The 9,685-nt window shown below is 33.7% G+C and overlaps 4 non-coding genes across 4 annotated transcripts; 1 reads left to right on the top strand and 3 right to left on the bottom strand.

Annotated features, from left to right (window-relative positions):
• Window positions 1–4,184: 4,184 nt before the first annotated feature.
• On the bottom strand, window positions 4,185–4,257 carry TRNAV-CAC (transfer RNA valine (anticodon CAC)). The gene has a single exon. It is a non-coding gene; the product is annotated as a tRNA-Val (tRNA).
• A 1,969-nt stretch (window positions 4,258–6,226) lies between these two features.
• On the bottom strand, window positions 6,227–6,299 carry TRNAV-CAC (transfer RNA valine (anticodon CAC)). Its single transcript has one exon. It is a non-coding gene; the product is annotated as a tRNA-Val (tRNA).
• Window positions 6,300–6,714: 415 nt separating this feature from the next.
• Window positions 6,715–6,787, top strand: TRNAV-CAC (transfer RNA valine (anticodon CAC)). The gene has a single exon. It is a non-coding gene; the product is annotated as a tRNA-Val (tRNA).
• Window positions 6,788–7,505: 718 nt separating this feature from the next.
• On the bottom strand, window positions 7,506–7,578 carry TRNAV-CAC (transfer RNA valine (anticodon CAC)). The gene has a single exon. It is a non-coding gene; the product is annotated as a tRNA-Val (tRNA).
• Window positions 7,579–9,685: the final 2,107 nt, after the last annotated feature.

Raw genomic sequence — 9,685 nt, 5'->3', positions numbered from 1 at the left:
TTTATGAATTGCGTGCAAGTAGATGACTTTAACCGACGGCGCCGCCCAACCTAAATACATATGTACATAGCACTACATTTGGCTGCTAAGTAGCTGCAAAAAAAAATTTCTTATGTATTGCATTTACCTTTACAACTGTTTAAATAATATTTTTCAGGTTTCATAATTTTGCACATGGCAAATGGCATTTGCAAATTGACAATCGCAGCGCGGTGCGAAATAGTAAACCACTTCCTTCAACAACACGACAGCAACACAAATCGCACAGAAATGATAAAAACAATAAATAAATCTGACAACTCGCAGACATGAGCTCATAAATTCAGATTTGCATAGGAAAATTTAAGCGCAGTCACTTAATTAGCGCCATTAGAATTGTTTCAAGTAGATTAAGAAATAAATATATAAATATTTATGAAATTAAATAAATAAGCAGTTAGAAAATTGCCCGCGTATTTGTTGTTAAACGATGAAAATCGCCATTACGATCATTGCAATGATTTATGAAATCCATCGGACCAGTTATGCATAGGCGCTTACACGCTTAATCAAAAGGCTGGTTGGTGTGCCGTTGAAGGTGTCTAGGAGGTGGTGGAAGGTGTGCTCGGTGAAAGATGCGGGTGTAACGCCTGCTAGCACTAAGGCACCAAGGCACCTAAGCGCTTATTGCAATATTTACACAATTAAAGGAATTATAGATTTGATTAAGTATTTGCATAGATGACAATGCACAGTGGTTTAGACAATGATTTTGATAATATTTAACGACACTTTTGTTTACATTAAACAAACTTTTGGTTGCCGATTTTTTCGATTTTGAATACGCTTATGTTCTGCACTTCACAGATGCTTTTTCATGATTCGGGGATAAAAAAAATAAAATTTAATTATGGTTATAACACGTTGCCTTTGACGGCTTTCGAATCCACACTCTCTGAAATTTAGCAAATAAGAGCAAGTATCTCTGCACACTCAGCCACAGTCGTTCTGTAAATTCTCCATCAAATGTTGAACTGGAGTAAATTTTCTTCGTCTTTTTATCGAGTTCTGCACTTCACAGATGCTTTTTCGTAAACAATAAAAACAAAAAAACAACATTACAAGTCGCATCTGACGGCATTGGAACCCGAACCTGCTGGAAGCCAACAAACAACAGCGCAATCATCTCTACGCCTTTCGCTACAGTCAGGCATACTTAAATCACATTTCTTGTTTATTTACCATGAAAAAAAATCAAACAATAACTTGGTTGAAAAAACCATTGTACTTTTATAACTCAGTGTATAAATCCAGAGGATTTCTTTTGATGACAGACCCTACGTTTTGCCAAAGTTTGTCAAAATGCCGTCAATGATTTGAAGGTCTTGTGTTCCACACGAGATTTCCACGATAGTTTTGTATCCAAAATTACTCCTAGGTACTTCATTTCGGGAGAAGTCTGAATTGTAACTCCTTTAAGTGTGAGCGGAATGAGACCATCTCACGTTCTCCTTCTAGCGAAGAGAACAACACTAGGTTCGCGGTGAGTCCATTTCTTTCATACCAAGTGTCAACATCTGGCTTAATGTGGGCGTTGGTCGGTCCTTGGGTATCAGTCGATTGCACCTTATTGCTGTTAATCTGTGTCTAGAAGAAACCCCAAAGGAAAAAGTCTAGCGACGTTCTATCGCAAGAGCATGGCGGCCAATTCAGATCGCATCTGCGAGAAATAATTACATCCTCAATTCGTTCATGTGAAATGCCTATATTGGCGTTCGCTGTATCGCACGCAGCGAGGTTTTGTTGTAATCAAATGGCGTCGTGAGGAGCTATTCCTTCAGTAAATATGAGTCCCAAGAAATCGCTTATCGTTGTGCTGCCGCACACTCAGTCGACGGTGATGTGATCACCAAGGTTGTTTTCGAAAAAATATGGACCAACGACGACATCGGCCTTAAATCTTCACCACACAGTAAATTTCGTGAATACATTGATAGCTGATAGTTTACCTAATAGGTCGTCTTGATTCGACACCCTCGAATTGGCCCAACAAACGTTGGAGAGCTCATCTTATGGGACCAATGTGTAGTATTGCACGTATTTGTACCTCAACAAACAACTCGGAAAGATGGTTTCTTGTTTCTTAGCACTCGGTAGTTGTCTGTTGAAGTGATCTTACGGTAATGATTTGGAAAAACTGGCTTATTATTATTGCTATTGCTATGGGACCATAGGCACCGCGATCTCTGTTTGGTAGTGCATGGCCCTACAGCCTCTACATATTTGAAAGTTAGTGCATCTGCTTCTAGCGAGAACAAAACTCTCAATGAGGTTTTGGACTACACAGACACATGGATGAAAGGTTCTTTTGAGGTTAGAAAAAATCCTAGAGCGATGACGCAAAAAAAATACCAGATTCGTATTCAGTGGCCCCAAAAACATATGAGTATATACGACACCTCGTCTTCCATTCATCGATTTTTTTGTGGTCGTGTGTGAGTTATAGCGTAGGTATCTGGACATTTTGTTTCATGATAAGAGTGTAATAGAGTGTTGCGAAAACTTAAATCTATTTCTAAAAGAAATTAACTACATAAACAACCTTTTAGAACTCGCAAACAAAGACTGTTTTTAGAACAATAATATTGCAAAAAAAACACACTGTTTCCCGCCCGCTTGCTACGCAATGGCTCAAAATGCAATATTTTGCCGCCTAACCGCCGCGCCATTTCGATTGGCGAAGAATTCGCTGACGCCTCGAAGAGCTGGAGCCATATCAATAAAATCAATGCGAATGTCAAATGTGTTTAGTTTAAACCACCCATGCAGGATGAGGGGGCTAGCTGTAGGGGTCATTGTGACTGGCGGTGGCGCCAATGACAAATTGAAAAGCAGTTCTAATTTAATGCGATCGGCTCCAGAGTGAACTTCCGCCGTCTGCGGCCTGTCGTCGACCATTGATTATGAATATTCGTAGTACTCTGAAATGCTCGTCGTCGCTGGCGGAGGCGGTGGCGTCAGATTTTACGCTTCTTTGATTTGACAGCGCTGGACGCGGCAACATACACAACCCGGCTAATTAAATCTGGCTTATAAAACTGACGTTTTGTGATAAACTTATTAACAAGTCTCACCAATTACGATTGTGTAGGGCAAAATAAATTTGCATATCACACTGGTAAATGAACACAAATTAGCAAGTTTAGTTAATTGAGCGGCACTGAAGTATTATTACTTGGTACGAGAGCTTAAGCCTTTTCGACTAGCCCTCGAAAGGTATTTAAGCCGATTAAGTGCATCAACATACATACATACAATCTCTTCAATATTTTATATAATGCGTGTGTTTTGCAAATGATCATTAAAATGTTAGATTTTTTAGACAATAGTAAAAAATCGAAAATCGAATTTTGCTTCCTTAGGAATACCGGGATATTTTCGGGAACTCTTTGGATTTTCGAGAATTTTTATGTGCAAAGATATACTTATGTAGATCCTGCAATTATTTTTTATGATTGGCTAAAAATCCCCCAAAAAATAATATTAGAATTTTTTTTCAAAAATTAAATAGTACATATTAACTCAAGTAATTTTTAAGCAAAATTTTGCGCATAATAAGATAGGTGACCAGTTTCTTCTCTTACTGAATGCAAATTTACAAACCGTGTTAATTAAATTAAATACTGCTTGTTTACTTTTACTTATCACATGAGTGGCGTAGACAAAAAATTGAAATTTGTTTGGTGAACTCTAATCATTTTGTGTTCACAATTACACAGTTTATACATAAAATGTACGTTTTTTTTAGATTTATAAAGATATGTAACCAGTTTCCTCTCCTAATGTGTGCAACTTTACGCAACGAGTATAACACTGGCTGCTTACATTTACATACCAAATCATAGAGCAAAATTACACATAAAAGGTTTAAAATTGAGTAAATATGACAACTTAATGTTTATTATTAGTAAAAAATTTATTTTTATTTATTTATTCATGTGTATATATGTATATGAGTATATTTTAAACACCGCATGTTCAAAATCAAATCTTGAACATCTTGTCCGTATATTTACACAGATTCTGGTTGAAAAATAAACTCTTTTCAGTAGTAATTTTACATGCACTTTTTAGAGTGTACTAAAAAAATTTTCCGACGAATTGATAACCTTCTCCTTTTTTGAAGTCGGTTAAAAATCGCCATTTGTTTCCGCTCAGGATCGAACTGAGGACTTTGTGCGTGTGAAGCACACGTGATAACCGCTACACTACGGAAACTGATAGCCTTTAACAAACAAACTCAAAGCAAGCTCATAAATATTGGATTTTGATTTTCTGCAAAAATAAAATAATTTAAGATGAATGCGGGTAGCTGCTTTGTATTACATATTTTTCGATATATGTGACCTGGTCTACGGAAAGGGGCTTAGGTGTCAAAAAATCAATTTTCACTTTTTGGTTGATTCGGATGGAAGATGAGATGCTTTTTCACGTGGTGAAAAGCAGAAAATCCTAACTTGCTTAGAAGTGTACTAAAAATGTAGAGAAAGAAGAGTAAAAACGAGTAAACGAAACAAGTTGCATACTTTTAACAGCTTTTTCACAGAAAACTAGTTTTCGCACGTAAGCTCCCTTTTCGTAGACCAGGTCACATATAGCTATTCCTTATACATGTGTATGTACGTAATAGGAAAATCACAATTTTTCCGGCTCTTAAGAAAACAAAAATACAATCCATTATATTCAAGTGAAACTAAAAACCAAAATGCTAGATATGTCTTAAGGGACATTAAAAATGTTTGGAACATTTTAAATTATTTTTATTCAAGTTTTAAGTAATTTCTCTCTAACCATTAATTTGACATGTTTCAAAATGTTAACACTTGAAGTCACATATCATTTTAATAAAAAAATAATAGAGTATAGAATTTAATTATATAATATACACAGAAAATTTCTAAGAGTGACGAGTGGGACAACGGCGACACCCGCTTCTATGAGTTTATAGGTTCTTTTGCCAATGTTATAAAAACCATAAATACTTCGTTCATAGTGGTTTTCTCGAATGTAGTTAAGGTCCAATTTATGCTTTGATAACATTATTATATTTTAAAACTAAAAAACGGTTGACGGTTGGGACGAGTGACTATTATGGACACATATGTATGTAGTTCGTTAGTAAAATGAACACCATTGATTTGATACAAATATTTACTAAGTCCTTAATAAAAGGGCCTTATTTAAATAATTAGAAGCTTAGACGACGAGTGGGACATCTATAAGCTCTTTTTTTAACGCTGACACCTTTTCACCATAAAAGTAATTTCGTAATAACTCACCACTGTTTTAAAGCCCATGAATTGTGCTTTCTTTTTTGATAATTATTTGTTACATTGTCACCTTCAATACACGAGAAATGCCTTGACAACTTGATAAAAAAAAAATACTATATTAGTGGTAGCCGCATTACGGCTTAGTTTATAACAGTAAAAATAAAAATAAAATTAGTGAAATTTAATTCGATAAAAATCGATTTCAGAAGAATTTTTCTATTTGCTTTAGGGTTTACATAAATTTAAATGCAATCTATGTAATTTATTTTTTTTTTTGGTGGTTTCGTGTTCGCTGAGATGACCTTTCAGCATAAAAAAAAAAATTTGTTTAAACTTTAAATTTAATAAGAAATATTTAGGCGCATTTTCGGAGAAACCATTAGAAACCCCATGAATTAAGGAAATTTTGAGCATAATTTGATTTTTGCTTCGGAAGGCAAAAATAAAAACAAATTTTGCCTGCTACTTTTTTGAGTAGAAAATAACGTTTAATGTTGCTGTTTATTCATTGACAGTGCTTCGTAATTTTCGGGATTTTTGAGAAATGTCAAGATATTGTCATATTTTTTCGTGACTTCCCGCCATTTTTCGGGACTTTTCTGCATTTTTGCGATACTTTTCGGATTTTTCTCAGAACCTTTCGATATTTTTTCGATATCTTTTGAAAAACTTTCAGGTCCAAAATTACATTCAAATTTTCTTTATGAATATCTATAAAATGAAAAGCAAAAATTTACCGGTTGTGTTCTTTTCAAGATACAAATAAAGCAAAATAAAAAAATGTGTACCGAAAATTAAATAAAAAAAATATTTTAGTTCTATTTGCCCAGTTCTATTGGCATTGAATTGACAAAGCTTCAAATGTTTTTTAAGAAAGTCCAAATAGCATTTCTTACCAAAAAGAAAACATCNCTTGTTTCCGCCCAGGTTCGAACTGAGGACCTTGTGCGTGTGAAGCACACGTGATAACCACTACACTACGGAAACCCATGACGGGTCGCTGACCAAAAACACACTGCATTGCCTGCACGAAAAGATCTTAGTAAAAATAATATTAATAACAATTATTTAGATTGAAATAAATTACTTTAATAATGGAGAGGACGCAAAACAAATTTTGTATGGCACATATTCTGCTATTACATATATATAATGCAAACATAAGTATGTATGTACATACAAACATATATACATACATGTTTATTTTAAAACCTTTTCGAATGCGTTTTCATTCATTAGATAACCTGATTTTTTATTGTAGTACTCGTAAAATTTTTTTTTGTTGTGACGTGCTAACTTTTGTACGCGAAAGAGGGCAGACACAGAGACGCTGTGTTATCGATTATTAAGCTAGTTATGCTATGCTACTGGAAGTGCGCCATTTGTCAGCGGACAGACATGAGTTTCCGTAGTGTAGTGGTTATCACGTGTGCTTCACACGCACAAGGTCCTCAGTTCGAACCTGGGCGGAAACAAGATCAGGGCAGAAGACATAGAGAACTTCTTCGGGCCCCTTTATTTTATAAAATTTTTTTTAGAAAATTATTTTATTTTACATTACTGGTAATTTTAAATTATTTGTGAATTTCTATTACAATATACATATGCACATACATTTGTACATAATTCGGGGCCAATACATACAGTAACTCTAAATCAAATGACCACGTGCCGATTTTTTTTTTTTTAATTTTGGTAATGTTTTCGAGCAAAATTTTTTTTGTTACTTTTCTACAAAAGTATAAAATCGCACTTTCAAACTTTTTACAGAATTTACAAAAATTCAACAAATTTTCATCAAAATTTCAATTTTTTAATCTGAATCTCTAGAACACTGATAAAGAGCAAGTTTCAACCGGCTTAAAAATCGCGTCAATTTTTGAGAATTTTTTGCAGACTGATTTTGATGACAGTTTGTTGAATTTTTCCAAAACTTGTATAGAGATTGAAGCTGTGACTTATATGTTTCGGTTAAAGCGTGGATAGTATTTTCATAGAAAAATACCAAAAATAATTTAGCTCAAAAATATTGCGAATATTTAATAAAAATCAACTCGTGGTCATTTGTTTGAGTCACTGTATGTACATAAATATGTATAAATGTACATGGATAAAAGTTTCAAAGTTATAATATAGAAAATTATAAGAAAAATAATATTGAACAAAAAAAAAATATTTATAAAAAAATTGTTTTGTTTCCGCCCAGGTTCGAACTGAGGACCTTGTGCGTGTGAAGCACACGTGATAACCACTACACTACGGAAACCACATTATCGACGTTGGCGCTATTGCGCTATATTTTACCGTTTATTTTTAGCTGTAAAAGCTCCCCAGTTCGCTTTAGCGGTAAAACGATAAATGTCCAAACTTTCGCATTTCGTTTTTTTTCGCTTTAATTATTCTTTGTCGTATCTTTCAAAGAGAAACCAACATTATTTAGTTAAATCTTATAAATTAATAAAAAAAAAAAAACATTTATATCCCACCAGTCCGCAATACTAACTGCAAAAATCATACACATATGTATATAGGGGGGTGATATTAATTTTTTTATTTTTTATTTTTTTAGACAATTGTTACTACTGGCTTTGCATAGCGTGATGGTGATCTAAACGTTGATGCCGATTTTTCCAAAAAATCATTATGAGCAATGAGGGATATTTTTAACTTAAGGGATAGTTAATAAGCAAAACTGTACGCACTGAAATACAGAACTGTATTAAAGTACTGCAAACAGTTAGTAGTTAATAAGTTTGATTAAATTTCACAAGTTTTAAGAGTCAACAGCAAATAGATTAAATTTCAATAGATAAAAAGCTTAAGGTCTGCTTTAACTAAAAATGATAGTCATCATTTTCTGCAGCTCAAGCAGACAAATAGCCGCAGTTTATGAAAAGTATATGAATATTTCAAAACCAATTTTCTCACGTCCCAATGATAAGCAAATTTGCTAGTCATGCCTGGATTTTATTAGAACAATTNCCCGTTACTTATAAAAAAAAAAAAAACAAAATAAAAAATGTGTGCATTCTTGAATGTAGCAATAATTTCAAAAGCTTTGTGCATATAAGTATATGAGAGCCCTGTAGGAAAATTCAACGATTTAAAATTTCACCACTGTTTTGAATTTGGAAACTTAGTTAGTAGCACTTTCTATATCCTGGAGAGATATTTTTATTCCCTATTGAATTTGATTACACAATCAATATCAAACAATTTAAAAATACATATGATTGTAATTAAATATCCGAAAATTATAATTTGCTTTACGAAATTTCAAAAATAAACCTCTTGTTTTCTCTGCGATAAAAATCAAATAACGAATGACAGTGATATATATACCTATGCACATATGTCCAAGAATTGCATCTAATCTTGATCTTCCGGAAAAATACTCTACAATACCATTCGAAATTTTCCTAGAGGGCAAGTGAGAAATGACTCAATTATTGAATGTTTTTTTATAGTAAATAATTTGGAATGTATAGTTTAAATACAATAACATATGTATGCACAAAAATCAAGCTATTTATTAAATATTGTTTTCAAAAAGCTCAAAAAATTCGCGATCTGCAAACATACACGCTAATATATGTAGATATATGCACTAATTACATATCAGACTTATGAAGAGCGATCGAATTCCATTGCTAAAAACATTGAATCGCTCAACGTTTCGCTTTAGCTTGGGCAGATAGTGAATCATTTCGTTACTATACGTTTTGATGGCGAATATTCTTAAAAAAGCGCTCACATTCACGCTCTTCACATAAGTATGTATGTATGTAATTGTTACTTAACCGGTGTTGCCATATTTGCAAAATATTGTTCAAAAAAATTTCAGAAAAAACTCTTAGAATTTTCTCTTTTTACTTAACCATTTGCTGAGTTCTCAGAAAAGAGGCTCTACTGCTTTACAGCAAAACTCATCTCAGAAAACAATGTGGAGAATAAGAAGCTAATACACTCATCCAACAAGCATTAGTTTTGTTGACCTTTGCATTTCAAGAATTATGGATTGTCTTTATCGTTTAATTCTCATCACTTCCAGATACCGGGATTTCCACATTTGGGTACACGAACACAGTCAAGGGCAATGAAACTGAACAAATTCTCGCTAGAAAAGGAGCTGTACAGGGATTCATAGACACAGAAGCATTCATCTGGGTGCGACTGAGTTGTGTTAGATGAATTTATTATAACTGGATGAATAAGGACACGCCATACTACTGGACAAGTATGGAATATAATTGGCAAGCTTAATTCTTCCGTCTGGTAAATATCAACTTGGAAAGCCAAAGCACCCCTTCATCTTACTAAATACAAAGTAAGGATTTTTACAGGTCACTAAAGTGTGAGAAGCATTTGTCGAT

Source organism: Rhagoletis zephyria, unplaced genomic scaffold (genome assembly GCF_001687245.7).
Source record: "Rhagoletis zephyria isolate East Lansing unplaced genomic scaffold, Rhagoletis_zephyria_1.1 Rzeph_scaffold_05165, whole genome shotgun sequence".
Lineage (NCBI taxonomy): Eukaryota > Metazoa > Arthropoda > Insecta > Diptera > Tephritidae > Rhagoletis > Rhagoletis zephyria.
This window is presented reverse-complemented; position numbering and strand designations above follow the sequence as displayed.